Here is a 17,223-nt window from a genome sequence, read left to right on the forward strand (position 1 = left end):
AAATGCAAAAACGGCAAATGTAATTTACATTATTGAATGTCCATGTGGTCTTCGTTACGTTGGGCAAACAACTCGCCAAATCCACAAAAGGATAGGAGAACACAGATCTCGAATCCGATGTAAATCTGCCACTGCCCCAATGGTACAACATTTCATTGAAAACCATCATGGACCAGACGATATTCTGTGGTGGATAACATATTCAGTACCAAATACAAGCAACGCCACCAACTCACTCAACCATAAAGAGGCATGGTGGATTTTTAAACTTAAAAGCACTACAAATGGGCTAAATGAGATAGACCCCACGTGCTTCAGCAGATAATCACACATCTAGGAGCCTTCGTCTCCTCTTCCTGAGTCACCTTCTACCTTTCCTGCCAACTGAAGACACCACCATAGATGGCATTAAATTAAATTAGGCCCTTATTTATTCTTCTCTCCCTCGCACATGTAATTTCACGAGCGCTTCGCTCATCTGTTACCTTATAGGAGCCGCATTTCTTCAAATAGGGCACCCACGATTATACTCCCATCCAACTGGTCAGTACCCGAAAAACCTGCTCTCAAACCATGCCTGCAGGACCACATTTATTGTACATACTGCCCCCTTAATGTTAGCTGCAGCCTGGATCTGGCTTCTAGACCTCCACATAGCCCACATAGGTCACGAGCCAGAGGCAGACACGTAAAACATTCCACTCAATGTCTACGACTGACACGGCACTCCGTCTCTCAGTGCACCGTGTCTGTCAGTCAGGCACGTACAGTAACGCTACAGCAATGCGGACTTGCACATGCGTATTCGCCGGGCAGCAGCAAGACACTACCTCCGGCGCACGTGCGCACCCAGTACAGCCGTGAAGAGCTCGCCTTTTTCTTTGGTGATTTTCCTTTCACATACGTGGCGCTCCAGCCGCAAGTTGCAAATGCGGCCCCATACGCCAGCCTGCAGCAAGCTCGGGATATTAATTCCAGGTAAACACACACCCCGTTCTTTCTATTGAATGCAGACCCTATTTACACCATTTAACTAAACGGGCACACTTATCTCGTTTTCTCACAGGACAGCTACAGGTTAGAAACCGACTTCTGGCTCACCCAGCCACCATTACTCGCTGGTCCAAAGTCGTGTGAACAGATGCCACTCAACCGGCACCCCACGTTTATCCTGTGATTTTTCACGCAGATGCTACCTAGCAAGGTGAGCGCTTGATATTTTTATGCACCTAGGTCACCACGCTCTATTTTTGGCCATCAGCAACAGTAAACTTACCTAGAACTGTATGTGTATTCACAGCCTGCTGCTAGACCCTAGAAGCCTAAACCATCCTGCACCTCACGCCACTCCGGTGCCACAGCAATCTCCGGATCCATGCAGACTTGAAGCCCCCAAGGTTAGTCCTGTGTCTCCCCTGTCCCTGATTTTATAGAGGTGTACCATATTCTTGGAATATATTCTTGGAATATATTATGTCTTGTTTTCTTTTTTAAAATAATAATAGTTTTTAACTCTCTATTCAGTCACTAATAGAGTCCCCCTATCTCTATCCTAGGGAGACCTACTCCAGGCCCAAGATGAAGGCACTTAGCCGAAACGTTTTACGGACCAGCACCTCCATACTCCTCCTGGTCCCAACATTCTGTTTGATCTATATCTAGACGTCGACCACGTGTTAGGTCACCCTCCAGCCTGGCTACATACAACCAAGAGTTTCCTCATTTACTGCCTGTATTTTGGTTGTTTTGTATTGAATACATGTTAATCACTTGTCAATATAGGTGGTGGTTACACAGTGTTTCTTTAAGCACTATCTTGTTTTACCGTTGGATTTCTGCAATTTATCTTGCCATACCAGCTGTATGAGGGAAAGGTTAAGACTAAGAAATCACCTCCCTTTACACTCTGTATTTGCGAATGAATCCTTTGCATTTCTAATTGTTTTTTCAACAAATACCTCTCTAATTTAAAAAAAACCACTGATGCATGACTACTAAATGCATCTAGCAGCAAAATAAATTTAAAAGCTGCCAGATTGATATCTTTTTGTGTCTGAACTCCTTCTTGTGCATTTTCACATTTAAAGTGTTTTTGTATCTCTTTGACATAATAGAAATAACCTAGGCCTACTATAATCAATAAGTAGTCCCCCAAAAAACCAAATTTTTGATGTGGCAAGTGGAAAATTGTAAATGTCTAACACAGAAAATAGTCGTAAAAGTTCTTTCTCCATGTAATAAAGCGATGGGCAAGTGCAGACAAAAAAACTACTACACTGAATAACTTGCTTGTGAAACAGCTCAGCAGGAGCTTCACTCAGCACAGGCACTCATAATTGGCAGTGGCTTTTTTCTTGGCCTTGCCCCTCTTCTGGTCCTGTTGGCTTGTGGCTATTCTGTTGTTTTTCTCTGTGCTTGGTGCCCCTCTGCCACACTGATGGCACTGGTGGCTGTGTGTCACCAGTCACAGTAATGAGTGTTTAAGACTCAGTGGGCGTCATTACGAGTTTGGAGGCAGCCATGCCCTTAATGAGGGCATGGCTGCCTCCAAACTCGGGTCCGGGTTCCCTGAATGGGGAAATACCGGGCCATACCGACCTTGGAGGGCCCGGTATTTCCCCATTCAGGGAAACTGGACCTGGACTATCCTCATTCCCATTTGAGCCCCCGTAGGGCTCAATGGGAATGGGGAGCATGCTAACAACGGGCCCGTTAATGACGGGCTCAATGGGAATGGGGAGCATGCTAACAACGGGCCCGTTAATGACGGGCCCATTGTTAGCATGTTGGGCCACTCATGGGACCCGCTAAGGACGTCTGGTAAAACCAGGCGTCCAGAGCGGGTCCCGCAAACGGACTTCGTAATAAGGCGGGAAGGGGTTAACGGCTCCGGCACCTTTACCGGCGCTTTTAACCCCTTACCACCCACCTTATAATGAGGCCCAGTAAGTTGGCAGCCTTGCATGCAAATGCGCATTGGTGCACCTCATGCTGGCAGCATACCAGAAGAAAAAGTGGAAGTGCCCCTCTTAAGGCCCTGCATGTGCCCGCAGTGTGTCTCACCTGTAGAGGTGCAGCAAAGTCAGCATCATACTTACACTGGCACAAATACATGCAAGTGTTTTTCTGCATGCTCAACTAGGTGGGTTGCACCGGGTATCATGGGTGCCTGGATGCTGCCTGCACCACCTGCCCCTCCCACCCACCCTGCTGCACGAGTGTGTCAGTACTGCCAGTTATTACAGTGGAAGAGCGGTGCTGATGTCATTTAGGGTTACTATAGCAATGTGCTGGCATGACTAATATGAGCACCCAGTGCTGTCAGGTTCCGTTTCATTTTTATTCGTGAAACTGAATAATTAGCACAGCAGTGCCGGTATTGCTCACACTTCTGCTGTTGGTTGTTGTATGACAAAGACTGAATGGCATATCATAGAATTAAGTTGCCACAGCACCACATCATAAGTGAAGTGAGTCTGAGACAATAAGTGTTGGTGCTTAGAAATAAGCCTCAGGGCTGAGCCCTGGCAAGCACTGTCACAAATTAAGCACTGGCTAATTGTATTGATTGTCATTCATGTAAATTAAGTACAACAGTTCCTGGTGGCCGGCAAGGCTGCTACTTGCAGCCACTGTGTTTTCTCTGTATGTATACTGGGGAAGCTGACCCTTGCATGTGTTGTGCCTGTTCCGTGCATCTGACTATGTTATGGTGCCAACTGCTTTTGACGTGCTGTGAATGCTGCCATGATCTGTCTGTGGTTTTCCTTCAAATGTGAACAAAGTTCGCTCTCCTAGTGCTGTCCCATGTGTTGCGTGTATGTCTTGGCAAAATATATGTTGAGATTCCAAACTATCCATCATCTCATTTTTATTCTTTGCTTGCACACCATTTATATTGACATGGGAAGTGGTAAGCAGTAATGGTACGAGTGCCAAGAAGTGGGCCTTCTAAGGACAAGCAGGGTCCTTCTCTTCCAATGCAGTGTGCCATTTGCCATGTGATCAAAGTGTGTCAAGTCAGCATACTTTGCAATGGCATAGCGACTTTTATATTTAACAAATCACCTTTTCCAGCAATTGTCTGACCATAATTGTGTCTGAAAAGTATTTATGCAAGTAAGATCACATTTTTTTTTATTTTTTTTTTTTTATTTAAGTGTATTTGGTTTATTTCAAACCTTTCACATCAGTAAAACATTGCGTTTCATAAAGAGATCTGTCATAATACAATCACATTGAGCTTGACGCAGAAACGATTCACAAAATAAGTAATAGTAAAGGGTGACAGAATGTTCGCTACAATTTAACTCAAGGATAACTAAAAATCAAAGAAGTTAAATTAATTTAAAACCTCCCTACATAATTGGGTGGAATACTTAAAATAAATTTCAATTGCCAACAATGTTGAATAAGATAAAATTGTTGGAGCAATAGTTTTAAATAACAGGTAAATATCTAACATTGGCTCAACACAACCTTTCATTCATTCCAGTTCATTGGTTATGATGTATTTTCCTTGTCAATGTGATCAAGTCTTTTTAGGGTGTTTTCTAAGAATTTGACTGTTGCGAAGTTTATTTTTGGGGATTGACAAGTATATATTAGGCTCCACCATTTCTCCGCATCTATATCGCATAGGACAGAGATATTACTTGCTAGAAAAAGATTTCGCAAATCTCCTAATTCATAGGATAATAGCACTAGATGAATTAGAGATTCTTCGCTTCTTTTACACAGTCTGCATTTTGTACATATTTTCTCTTTCGTGTATCTTGCTTTTGTCGTCCTGTTTCGTAGGATGTTCAGTCTGAAGCGTAATAACAGATCTCTTTGTTTTGAACTTGGACATTTTTTCAGGTAGTCTGGTATGATGGACATCACACTACAGTTAGATTTCAGAAGTGTGTGTGTTTTCGCCAAAGCTCATTTCATTTCAGTGTTCGACCAGTCCTCTGCCCACATCGCTCTTTTTACAGCTATTGGTTTCTCTGTTAGTGTTTCGATTTTGATGCCGAAGTCTATCAGGGTCTGTTTATTTCCATTTTTCCAATCTTCTATTACTTTTTCCTCATGATTGTTGGATTTGCTCAATATTTCGAATTGGGGGGGTGTCAGGTTGGTCATTGTTTTTCTGTACAGCATCAATTGGTTGTAGCGTATGTGTATATATATTGATGTTAGGCCTAATTCGTGGCGGATTACCGAGATTGGAATCGCTTTTGGTATCGAGAGGACGGTCTTCCAAAAAAGACCTTCTAAAGTTGACCAGAATTTCTCTGGGATATTTGTGCCAGTTTCTGCTCCATATATTAGTGTGGGAATTACTTTTAGCTTATAGAATGTAATCACAGGGCATAGAGAACATTTTCTGTATCTTTTATTGATAATGGTTGCTTGGGCTGTTAGCTGTTTAGTTTTTGTCTTTAGCATCTTTTTCCAAGGTTCCTCATTCTTGATTCCGTTTATTTGTATCCCCGAGTATCTCATTTCATCACAAGGTTTTATCCACGTTTCGTTCACTTTCCATTCTTCATTTTTAGTCTTTTTCCATCTTTTGTCACTGATTATTAATATCTCAGTTTTATCTGCATTTATTTCTAGATCGTTGTTTCCTATGTATTTTTCAACCTGATTTAATGCGCGTTGTAGACCAATTTGTGTATGGTCTAAGATTATCAGGTCGTCTGCATATAGCAGGTGATTAACTGGTTTGCAGTTTAATCTCGGTGGAAAAGACCTGATATTTTCAAAACATTGTTGCATATCTTCGATATAAAAGCAGAATAAGGTGGCTGCTAGCGGGCATCCTTGTTTAAGACCTTTTGCTGTTTTTATGTTCTTAGATAAATTTACGTCTTGGTCTAGTTTAACTCTTATTGAAGTTTCAGCGTATAGTTCTTTTATTGCTTTCAAAAGATCAGGGTGGCACCCTTTAGAGGCCAATTTTTCCCAGAGTCGACTTCTGTTCACACTGTCAAAATCTTGTCGAAGATCTATGCTGGCTATATACAGTTTTTGTTTATTTGTGTAGGCTCTTCTTTTCATCAGGCCTAGGATCAGATGATTTAAATTGCACCCCACATTTTCGACAAAGCCTGATTGTCTTTTATCGTAGGTGTTCGAGGCCTTTATCCAGGTCTTTAATTGTTTTAGCAAAATCGTGGCAAAGATTTTCCCGACACAATCTAGCAAGGCGATTGGACGGTAATTATTAGGGTCCATTCCATTGCCTTTTTTGAAAATAGGGACAATGATAGCCAGCTTCCAAGATCTTGGTATTTGTCCTTGCTTCACTATTCTCTTAAAGAGTCTTTCGCAGAAAATTGCCCATTTTTCTGGATCTTCTTTTAACACTGCGTTTGACAAGCCGTCTGGACCTGGGGCTCTTGACGAGCTTGCTCTCACGATTAAGGACTTTATCTCTTCCTTATCGAATTTAATTTCCCATGAACATGGTAGTTCTTCCTTGGTGTTGTTCTTCTCCGTAATATTTGTCTCGTTGAATAATTTCGTGAAATGGTCTGCCCAAACATTTTCTGGTATTGGGTTCATAAGAGCTGCCATTGATTGTTTCTCATTTAGCAGGTCCCATAAGGATCTGCTATTTGTGTTTAATATTGCTCTCTGCATGGCTTCAGCATCTTGTTGAAGTAGTTGTGATTTGTGGGCTTTTTGCTAGTTTTTGTATTTTTGTTTCCTTCTTTGAATAAGTTCTTTCAGGTTTTTGTTCTTTTCATTTTTTAAGACACATATATCTTTTCTCAGGAGTTTCTTTTGTAACATTACTTCTGGATCATATACATGTAACTTTCTGATGATTCTTGGTTTTATATTTTTTCCATGACTTTGTTTGAAGATCTGTAGTGATGTTTCATATTCTACGGACAATTGTTCTTTAGATTGCCACTTTTCTAGGCTCTTTAATACAACATTGAAGTCTCTTTTTTTCAGCCTTAGGCGGTTTAGGCCATGTTCTAACTCTATTTTTGTGTCCCATATTTGATTTGTTCTAATCTTCGGATGTAAGAATTCAGCAATGATCGGGTCGTGGTCACTATGGTTCGAAGGTGATATCCTAAATGTTTGTACCTTTGCTAGTAATCGTTCGCACACAAACATGTAGTCAAGTATGTTGCTCACATTACCATTTGACCAAGTCTTTGCAGGTGGGATGTCACCCTTCGTGTTACCGTTGAGTCTGTGTAGTCTTCTTGTTTCCATTTCTTCATTCCATGTTTTGCCACGTTTACGTTTGTGGTCGTTTTTGTATGTGGCTGTTTAAGTAGCTTTATTTTCTTCGAAGCAGTTCGCATTCAAATCGCCACAGATGATAATGTATAGATCTTTGTGTGCTTCTGTTTTTTCATCTACGCATTCCATTACTTGGTCTATGAAGTGTTCGTCTTCATTTTTTGAAGGGTTCCAATAGACATTTAATATTAACATTTTTTGATTGGTTTTTGGAGTGTCTAGCTGAAATTGTATGATTATTGCTTGAGTGTACAAATTGACGTTTTTTGATTCAATCACTTGTATTCCTGATCCATTTTTAATTAGGGTTAGGAGACCTGCAGATGGTCTTCCAATCAAGCTTCCTTTAGCAGGGTTGCATAACACAGTATATCCTTCTTTGAAAGGGGCTGTTTTTAGCCAGGATTCCTGTATGCATACAATATCTAGCTCATTCAGAAGAGGATTGAAATCATTGAAAAGATGTCGGAAGCCTCTGGTGTTCCAGCTTCCTATTTTCCATCTGTTGGTGTGAGTTTGTTTGAGTGGATACAGTTTTGGTCTGGTAGCGAGAGAGCCTGCGAACCAATTCCAGTATTTCGGGTCTTCCTTTGTCATTTTTTGCGTATTTATTAGGTCACTTGTATTTCCATTTCTCTTTATTGTTATTTTTATTTTATTTAGATGCTCTTTTTCTCGCGTTTGTATTTGTTCTTTGTTTCCGTTTTCCATCTCTGAGCTGTATGGTGAATCTCTGGTTAATCCTAATTTGTTTTGTGTTTTCACTCATGTTGCTATGATCATGTTGATAATTCTCTCCTTGATTTGTCTTTCTAGTTTTAATTCTCGAATTAATGAGATATGGACTTTCATCTCCAGAGAATGTTCTCTCGAAGTGTACAAGTTTCTTTTTTTTTTCACTCGTTCTGGGCTCTTTGTATGTAGTTTGGGTATCCGCTAGTTCAGAGATCGTGAATCCTTTGGCTCTGAAGTTCTCATAGGCCTCTAACATAATTGAGGCAAGTATCGCTGAGTTCGTCACGATTTCCACCAAATCAACACGCGCTTCATCCGGGAAGCTTACTGACAATAGTTCTTCCAATTTTATTGTTTTTAATTGAGGGATGTATTGTAAAAGTCTCATAATTGCTGATCGATTTAATATCAGTCCATCCACATTTTTACCTGATTTTTCTATTGTTATCACCGTATTTTTCGGTGGTTTTGGTTTTTGCTTATTCCATTTGGGCTTCGCGCCGGTGTTCTTAAAGTGTCCTTGTTTTCTATTTTGGGACCAAGGCTCCCTTCTTGTATCATTTTGGTAATCATTTTTCGGGAAGGTCAATTGCGTTTCTTTTTGAGGGCAATAGCCCTTCAATTCTTTTGATTCTGGGTATTTAGCTGTGCATTTTTTTAGTTTCTCACTTAATGTTAGAAAATCTTCGTCAAGAGTCTTGGAATCAATGCATGCTTCTTTGGCTTCATATGCATTGAAGTCCATGATCATTCGTTCCTGTATTTGATCTGTTTGAACATTTTCGTCATCATATATCGAGCAGTCTAGAAGATCCTGTATGCTTTCGTCTTGTGAGTTATCTTCTTCTGAAGACACAGAAGCTGTTTTGGTCTTTTCAGGGATTGGCTGGGTGGGTGGCTCTATAAGTTTACTACATGAGGCAATGCTAGGTGGCTCTTTTTCTTCTGTGTCTTTTACATTTCGTAAAAAGCTCCTTGATCCACATTGCTTCTTCTTTTCTTTGCTGGTCACATTTTTTGTTTTACTTAAACTTTTTTGGTTTTTCTTTTGTGTGTTATTTGTGTTTACTGCTTCTGACTTTTTATTTATATTTGAGTCAAAAATTGGGAAGGCACTTGTTTTTGCTTTCTCCTCATTTTCAATCGATTTTTCAGCAGTCTCAGGTGTGTGATTTTGGCTAATTTCATTTTCCGTTTGTATTGGAATAAGGGTTGTTCTTATATTTAGAGGCACAATGGCTGAGGCTCCTGGATGTATTAATTCAGGACTCGTCATGTAAAGAGTACTTTGGGCCTCTCTCTGTTCCTCATGTATGTGAGTCCACGTGGGGCTCGATCTTGATTCAATATTTTTTGGTTTAGAGGATAGAGTTGTAACAATTTCTCGAATTCCTTCTAGGAAATGATGTTTGTCAGTTTTAGCTTCTTTTAGCAAATCAATCAAGGTTTTTAGGACCACTCCGTCCATTTCTTTCTCTCGGCTTCGCCTTTCTTTTATTTGCTCCATGACTGATTCCACGTAGATCATTTTACTATTCATTAGAGCAATCATTGTTGATTGGTCTCGTTGATTTTCATTTAGAGCTTCGTAGAGTTTTAGGAAAGGGGCCAATGTTATTGATACAGATGCTATAATTGCTTCTTGTGTCTCTTTTAGCCACCTCACTTCATTTGCAGATCCATGTGTAGTACTGTTTGCATGTCTTTGTATATTTGTTCTTTTCTTCCTGTTACTTTCATTTGGACTAGACTCTACGGAGGATGAAGGGGTGTCCTCTGATGTCATAGTTTCAGTTGGTCCTTTTTTTGTATGTGGTAGGAAGTTTTTAATTTTATCTTGTATTGTTTTCATTTCCAGGTCACAATTTTTGTTTGATTCTCTCTCTCTGGAGGGCCTTTGTCTTTGGTTTTCAGGTTCGAGCGTTGTTTTAGTGGCAATGTCACTAATCAATACTGTTTTGTTAACAGTGTATGTAGGGGCCTCTGGTGTGTTAGGCAGAGAGATTTTTTCTGGTGAATAGATTTGAGTACGCTTTCGTGTCCAGGTGTCATTTGCCTCATTCTCTGTACTTCGGTTTGCAGTAAATTTTTCCTGGTTTTCCATATCATTCAGCGTTTCTATGATTGGATTTGTCATCTGTGTATCTGTGATCTCTACTATGTTGTTTAGTAGGTCATCATCTGTTATTTCAGTGATAACATTTTCTATGAGGGATGTGTTGCTCTCTTTGTGCACAGTTCTTGCACTGGAAGTTATGATTTTGTCACAGTTTGCAACTTTGCTTTTTTCTAAAGGCGCGATTTTTCCATTAAAGTGCCATCTGAGAGTGCCGATTTCTGATGTAGAGGAGCACCTTTTTTTTGTTTGCTTCTTTAGGATTTGTATGCCTTGCGCTTCAGATCTTTTATCTTGGTCGCCTTCTGCATTAGTAACCAGCTTTTTTATGCTAATGCTTTTTTTTACAACTTTGGGGTATATATTTTCATGTAAAAATGTTGGCACTTTGTTTTCGTTTGGGGTATTTAATAATGAGTCTGGGGACATTTGTGAGGTTGAGTAATTTGTCTTGGCTGGTCCAGGTTGTCCGTACTTTTCTGTGGGCAGAAGCCTTTCATTTAGGGTTTCTTCTTCTCCGGACGTGAGAGAGTTAATTTCTCTCTCTACGTCCGCGATGCTCGAGGCCAACTCAGGCTTCCGAGAGACTTCGCCCCCGCTCGGCGTCAAGCCGCGCGTCTCCTCGCAGCCCCGGAATCCAGCGGCCGCCTCTCCCTGGCCATCTGTGCTTGCTGCACGCGACACTGCAGCGGGGCACGGGGCCCAGTGCACGTGCTGCAGCCTATCTCCCCCTCCTTGCAGGGTGCCAGACAGGCTGCGCCCATTACAGCACTCGCCACCGCTAGATGCGACACCACTGCGAGGCACGGGGGCTCGGAGGGCAGATCGCAGCACACCTCCTCTCCCCTGCGAGGAGCCAGGCGCACCGCGTCCATGTCGGCGCTCGCCTCAGGGACGGGCTCCGCAGTCACTCCCACTCCCCCGACTACGAACTCCTCAGCTCGCCCCTTCCAGTGGCCGCCCCGCGCATCAACCGAAGCCCCGGCGAACACCCCGCCACAAAGAGCGCCGGAGTCGCGGCGGCAGCCGCACGCCGCAACGCAGCATGCCGAAGACCCTCCAGGAGCCGCACAGGCATCCGGGGAAGGTGAGGAGCAGTTGTTTGGTCAGATTAGGGGGGGTGGGGAGATACTTTCATTTGTGGTTAAATTGTGGACTCTAATGAAGCTTAGGTTTGATGTCAATTTTTGCAATGTTTCCCAATGCCTTTTATGCCGGTCTTTAGGTTAGATGGAGCATAAGAGTGGGTTGAAGGTGTATTGATATTAGACTGATTTTCATCCAGTGCACGTACCTTACTCCATGTTCTTGAGTGCATGTCTCCTGATGTCTCAAGGTCCATATGCTCGCACATCGGCGAACACTTGGCAAACACGCCGCTACGCTCCGCGTCTGTGGGTGGTTTTTAAGGGCTCCAAAATGTAGAAACAGAGGACAGACTCTAGCAGAGCTTCTCCTTCTCCTTTGCTGCCAAACACTTGGCAAACACTCCGCTACGCTCCGCGTCTGTGGGTGGTTTTTAAGGGCTCCAAAATGTAGAAACAGAGGACAGACTCTAGCAGAGCTTCTCCTTCTCCTTTGCTGCCAAACACTCGGCAAACACTCCGCTACGCTCCGCGTCTGTGGGTGGTTTTTAAGGGCTCCAAAATGTAGAAACAGAGGACAGACTCTAGCAGAGCTTCTCCTTCTCCTTTGCTGCCAAACACTCGGCAAACACTCCGCTACGCTCCGCGTCTGTGGGTGGTTTTTAAGGGATCCAAAATGTAGAAACAGAGGACAGACTCTAGCAGAGCTTCTCCTTGTCCTTTGCTGCCAAACACTCGGCAAACACTGTTTTAAAATAATTTTTATTTTATTATTATTTTTATTAAACAAATGCAAACTTTTTGCTTTTCAATTTCCCTTCCCCTCCTCCATATGCCAAGCATTTATTTCGTTTTCCGTCTTATTGTTTCTCAAACGTCAACCCCATAGCACTTTTTGGCACTCCAGTGGGCCAATTCTTCAATCTGTGTAAATATGCTTGGCTGCTTATAGCTGAAAGAAATGTTTTCATCACATTGTTTAATTTGTTCTGTTTATCAATCACACCTGATATCTTTTTCAACATTATTTCCAAAAAGATTCCTAGGGCTTTGATTGCCCTTTGGCTTGGATCATGTATAATGCTTTCCACCATAGGTCCGAGTCCAGGGCACATGCGGGAGTTAGGATTTTCTGCAAAATGTTCTCCCTTTGTGGTCCAATTTCTTACAAAACATAACTAGAGGTTGTAAAGACTCTTCTTTTTGTTCACAGAGCTGGCACGTTATCATCTGTCAAACCATATTTCAGTAGATTTTGCTTTGTTCTCAAAATGTTAAGTATGAATCGTAGAATTAAGTCCCTGTGTTGAGGATTTGCACTTTTCCTTAAATATTTTGGCAGAAACATGGGATTATTAGTTAATGTGGTTGATAATGTATGACATGTTGATGCTCCCCGAGCTGCTTCTGATTGCGACCAATCCACTGACATTAGCACTGTTTTAATTCGCTTTGGATCATTTCGTAGTGTGTCAGTACTTGCACCTGGTTGGTCCAACATGTCAGTGCATTTCTTTCGCCACATTGTTAATGGCCAAAAAAGGTAGTTTTTCGTTTTCTCCTTTCAAGAGCTCATATTGTGGAGGGCAGACGCAAAGCTCTACTTTTCTGAAGGTGGACAGTGCTTTCCAAATGAGGTATACATGTAGAGACTGTAAGCCTAGTTCGTTGCGCACAATACCGCAAGTGAGATCAAATGTAAACATTGTTTAACCTTTGGGACTGACAGTGGGGTGGCCAAAGGGACTGTGTGCCACCCAGAGGTGGTGGATGCCAGACCAGGATGAGGTGTAAGGGGAATCACCAAAGAACCATCACTGTGTCCCTGCTGGAAGGCAGGGGGCAGTCACATGAGTACTCGCATACTTGCACACTGCAATGACAACTGTGCAAAGGGGACAGCCCTTACTATGGTAGTGTTCCTCATGGAGCGATTCTCCCAGCATATGAATCGATGGCTTTGCCTTTAAGGGAATGGAGTTGCAGAATTCTGAATTCACCTGCGAGTGTTTGGATTCATTTTTTTCTTAGGCATAGCATCTAAATGAATGAGTCAGAGCAACCTAGACTGTGAGAATCGCACTCGCTAAACAAACAGAATCTTCAGCATGGGCGGCTAAACATTGTTCTTCTGCTCCACTCGTATTAGAGAGGTTTCAGGGCTACTTCCCATGTTTACCAATGATTTCCCTGACTTCTCGTTTACACGCTGGAACAGAGGGACACTGTTCAAATTAGGCCATGTCAGCAAGGCTTCAAAGACACGCCCAAGGCCATGTGTACACCCAAGTTCATGACAAGTATTGACATAACCTCATGCCACACTTTGTTCAGCCCAGGTGACCACAGGTGCAAAGCCAAATCACAGGCCAGCCTAGCCTACACTACCCAGTTGCAATTCTTGATCCTAAGTGCCACCTGAGGGGAGGAGAGACCAAACTATAAAAGCCAGCCTGCTCAGTCTAAGGCTGTGAGGTGTTCAAGAAGGAAAAGTAGAAGGAGGAGGGTGTTTGGGGGAGATTGGTGAGTGAAAGGTCTATTGATGGAGGCAGAGGTTGAAAGAGGCAGTCAGAGGTTGGGCGGGGAGAGTTATATTGGAGGAAGAGGGTTGTCATCAGGAAGGAACTGTATTAGAGAAGGAGGGCTGCCATGCAGAGAGAGAGTATTTTTGGAGTAGGAGGGCAGTCATTTGGCGGATAGAAATAAGGTGGACAGAGACAGAAGGGGTTTGAAGCTGTACCATCTGGCAAGAGGGCAAGATATACTGACTCCGGCTGAGCAGGCAGGAGGAGAACAGGTGACCCTGTGGCTGTTCAACAGTATTGATCTAGCAGATCTGGTCAGTCTGGGGCACCATAGAGGCAGGAGTAGGATTGAGAATGTGCAGCTATACCAAGGGAGAGAAAGACTATGTCAGGAGAAGCAAGGAGGGGTGCTTTCCATGGGCCAATGCACTACAACAGGCAGATGGTCAGGTCAAGACACCAACCCCAGCACATGCCTAGACCCTTGGGAGAGTAGATCAATCTCGGAAAAGATCCACCTCTGTCTTGTACTAATGGAGGACGTAAGACCTGGCCAAACCAATCATGTTTTTGCCTTCATAGGGTGCAAGAGAAGTATGACAGGGCCCTTTAACTGCAATCAGTTGCTCTGGAGTTAGAAAGCCACGCGTTTGGATGTTGTTTGCTTTAAGTGCAGCATCTCCATAACAACCTCATCTTGCCTGTAACTCCTACAGACGCTGAACATTTGAAACCCTCCAAATTGAACTAGACAAAGCTGCTTACCTGTAAGCATTGATAGACCAGGAAGATAACCTCTTATAAAAACAAATTAAAAGGAAATTTCACTTGAAAAGACAGACAGTCACAGATTGCCGACCATGGTCCTACACAGGAGTTGGCTCAGTTGTACTAGTAGGACTAGATGAGACCAAAGGTGATGGAACTCCAGGGAAACCATGGTGAGGATCCCAAAGGGAAGAATATCTTTTGAAGGTGAAGCAGTCCAGGAAAAAAGTATTTACTTTTCTCGCCTCCAGGTCTAAATGACAAGTTTTTCTAGTCGCCTATTCAGCTAAGAAAGAACCGCTGCCCCTTCAGTGGGCCCCAGAGTTTCAAAATAGACTGAAGCCCCAGAGGAATCAGCAGAATCATAAGAATATTTGATTAATGCAAATGTCAATCAACTTATTTATGTAGAGGCCATGATATATTTCACCTCAACCCTCTAGACAGTAGCCTCAGTGGAATGTCTGTCCGACTCTTCAAGTGGCTACCTCCTAGATTGTTCTTACAAAGTGTAAACATTGTCTGTTTCACAACAGGATTTTGCAGGATGACCTTTCCATCAAGACTATTTGTATGTGTCCTAAATTGAAATTTCAGGCAGTAGATGTGAAGACGGGATTGTGCCAAAGAACAGCTCCTTCTTTTGAAAGCTCCATCCAAGTTTCCCCCTTGCCGGAAACAGCCTTCAATTGATTCCATCACTAATTCAGGTTTTCAGATCAAAGGAGCCCTGCAGTTCCAGCTCTATTTATTTGCCAGCCACAAGTGCAGTAAGTCCATTTAGTTTCAATACAGAGATCATCTCATGTATGTGGCCTGTTGTGTTTGAGGTAATAAGTCTTCCTTCACTGAAAGACCTGATTATGAACTGTCTTTATTGAGGCGGCCAAGTGAATAGTGCTTTACAGTCCTTGCCAGGTTCCCAAGGGGAATATGATTCTGTGCTAAGATCAAGTGTAACTCGCTCTTTATAATGTGATGATGTCATCACTCCTTTCCTGGAGATAGCCTCTCCTCATGTGGCCAGGGGACGGCAGCCGCTACCTGATCCTGACCCTGGGGGTGGCTATGCGAAGGAAGATTACATGGGGGAAGGCGACCCTCGGGGCAGGACAGGCATAATCAGATGTTACATGGTATCCCCCTTCCCTTTTCGGGATACCCCCTACATTCCCTATGCCTTTATGGCATATTGTAATAACATACTACCACCTTCCTTTATGGGTGATAGTAAAACATATAAATGTACTCAATGGAAAGTATCAAGGAATACTGCAACGAGGAAGAGGACTGTAAGAAGGAGGATAACTCTTATGAACCGGAGTGAGCAGTCTAGCTTTTGGACAAATCTAATTGGTCCAATGTGGGAGTTCAAAAGTAATGCAGCTGAGAGCCAAAGAAAGAACCCTCTGGGAAGCTGTTGAAGGGAGAATGGAGTTGACGGCTTGTGAAGCCTTCTACCTCCTAGCCATGATCAGAGATCAACGAGAGGTGTGTGGTCTGTGGGGGCGGCAGCAGCGGATGGAAAGGAAACTGTGTGTCGGCCTGTAGTGAGTGTCCAGGAATGCCGAAGTTGTGGCAGAGAGCAAGCCGACAGGGAAAGCCGTAGCATGTGCTTGATGCCGGCGAGACCAGCCACAGAGACGCTGACAGGAGAAGGCACCTCCCGTCAGATGGAACGTAGGCCCGAGAAGAGCTTTGCTGCAGGTGAGACCAGGCAGAGAGTTGGAAGCCATTGAAGTGCTACATGAACGAGGAGCACTGCGGGAACCGTTGTTCACTGTATGCTGGAGAAGCAAAGTTCAGACAACCTGAGGCCGGAGACAGTGGGAAGCGGAGCACTCCATGCATTTGTCTTTGAACAGCTGTAGCCGAGAAGTGCCAAGCACGTCAAGGTGCCACAGCAGACCGGTGAGCCCAGCGGGAGGAGGTGGGACGCTGGGGCGCTACACACAAAGGCCACGCTGCCGGGGAGACAATAAAGGAGTTTATTGAATTTGTAATTGATGTAAAGTAGGTTTGCATGCACTTCAGGTTAGTGCCAGTAAGTTGCTTTATTGTAGTTACATCAAGATACATTAAGATGTCTCATAGGAGACCACTGGCACCCATCACCCAGGGAAGCTCTCTTCAACTCTTAGATGTATAACCTTTAAACATAACATTCTATCACTCATACCACACCATTCTCACCACATTCTCTCTTACACCATAGTTCCATTCATCCATCCAAGCACATTACAACATTTCTCCCTTCAGTTTCAGCTCTCACAATATCCCAATCAAACACATCACAACACATTTCCTTTCCTTATCTAGCCCAAACCATCCATCACCAAACAAGCACCCACACATCACTTACACGCATCCACACAGTCCCAGCCACACATTGACTACTAACCGAGCTGTGTAATAGAGATGGGGACAGTGCAGACCTCTCTGCAGAAACAAGGACAAGTGGGGGCCATACGTCCTTACCATCACACAGAAATAGACGGCACCTTCCAAACAACTAGCACTCCTCCCTTGAACACATTATGCAAGAATGAAACCAAACACACACACATACTAGACCTCTCTCACACCACACCTTTTTAACGAGGGGCATAACTCTGGAACATCTTGAAGGGCATACTCTCACAAATGTCTTCCTCATTTGAGGATTCAAAGCTTGACTCTGAGGATTCCTTGGACGGAGAGATTCCAGGCTTCTGATTGCTGACCATCGAAGAGGTATGGT

This window comes from Ambystoma mexicanum, chromosome 3q (assembly GCF_040938575.1).
Source record: "Ambystoma mexicanum isolate Mex_15411 chromosome 3q, UKY_AmexF1_1, whole genome shotgun sequence".
Lineage (NCBI taxonomy): Eukaryota > Metazoa > Chordata > Amphibia > Caudata > Ambystomatidae > Ambystoma > Ambystoma mexicanum.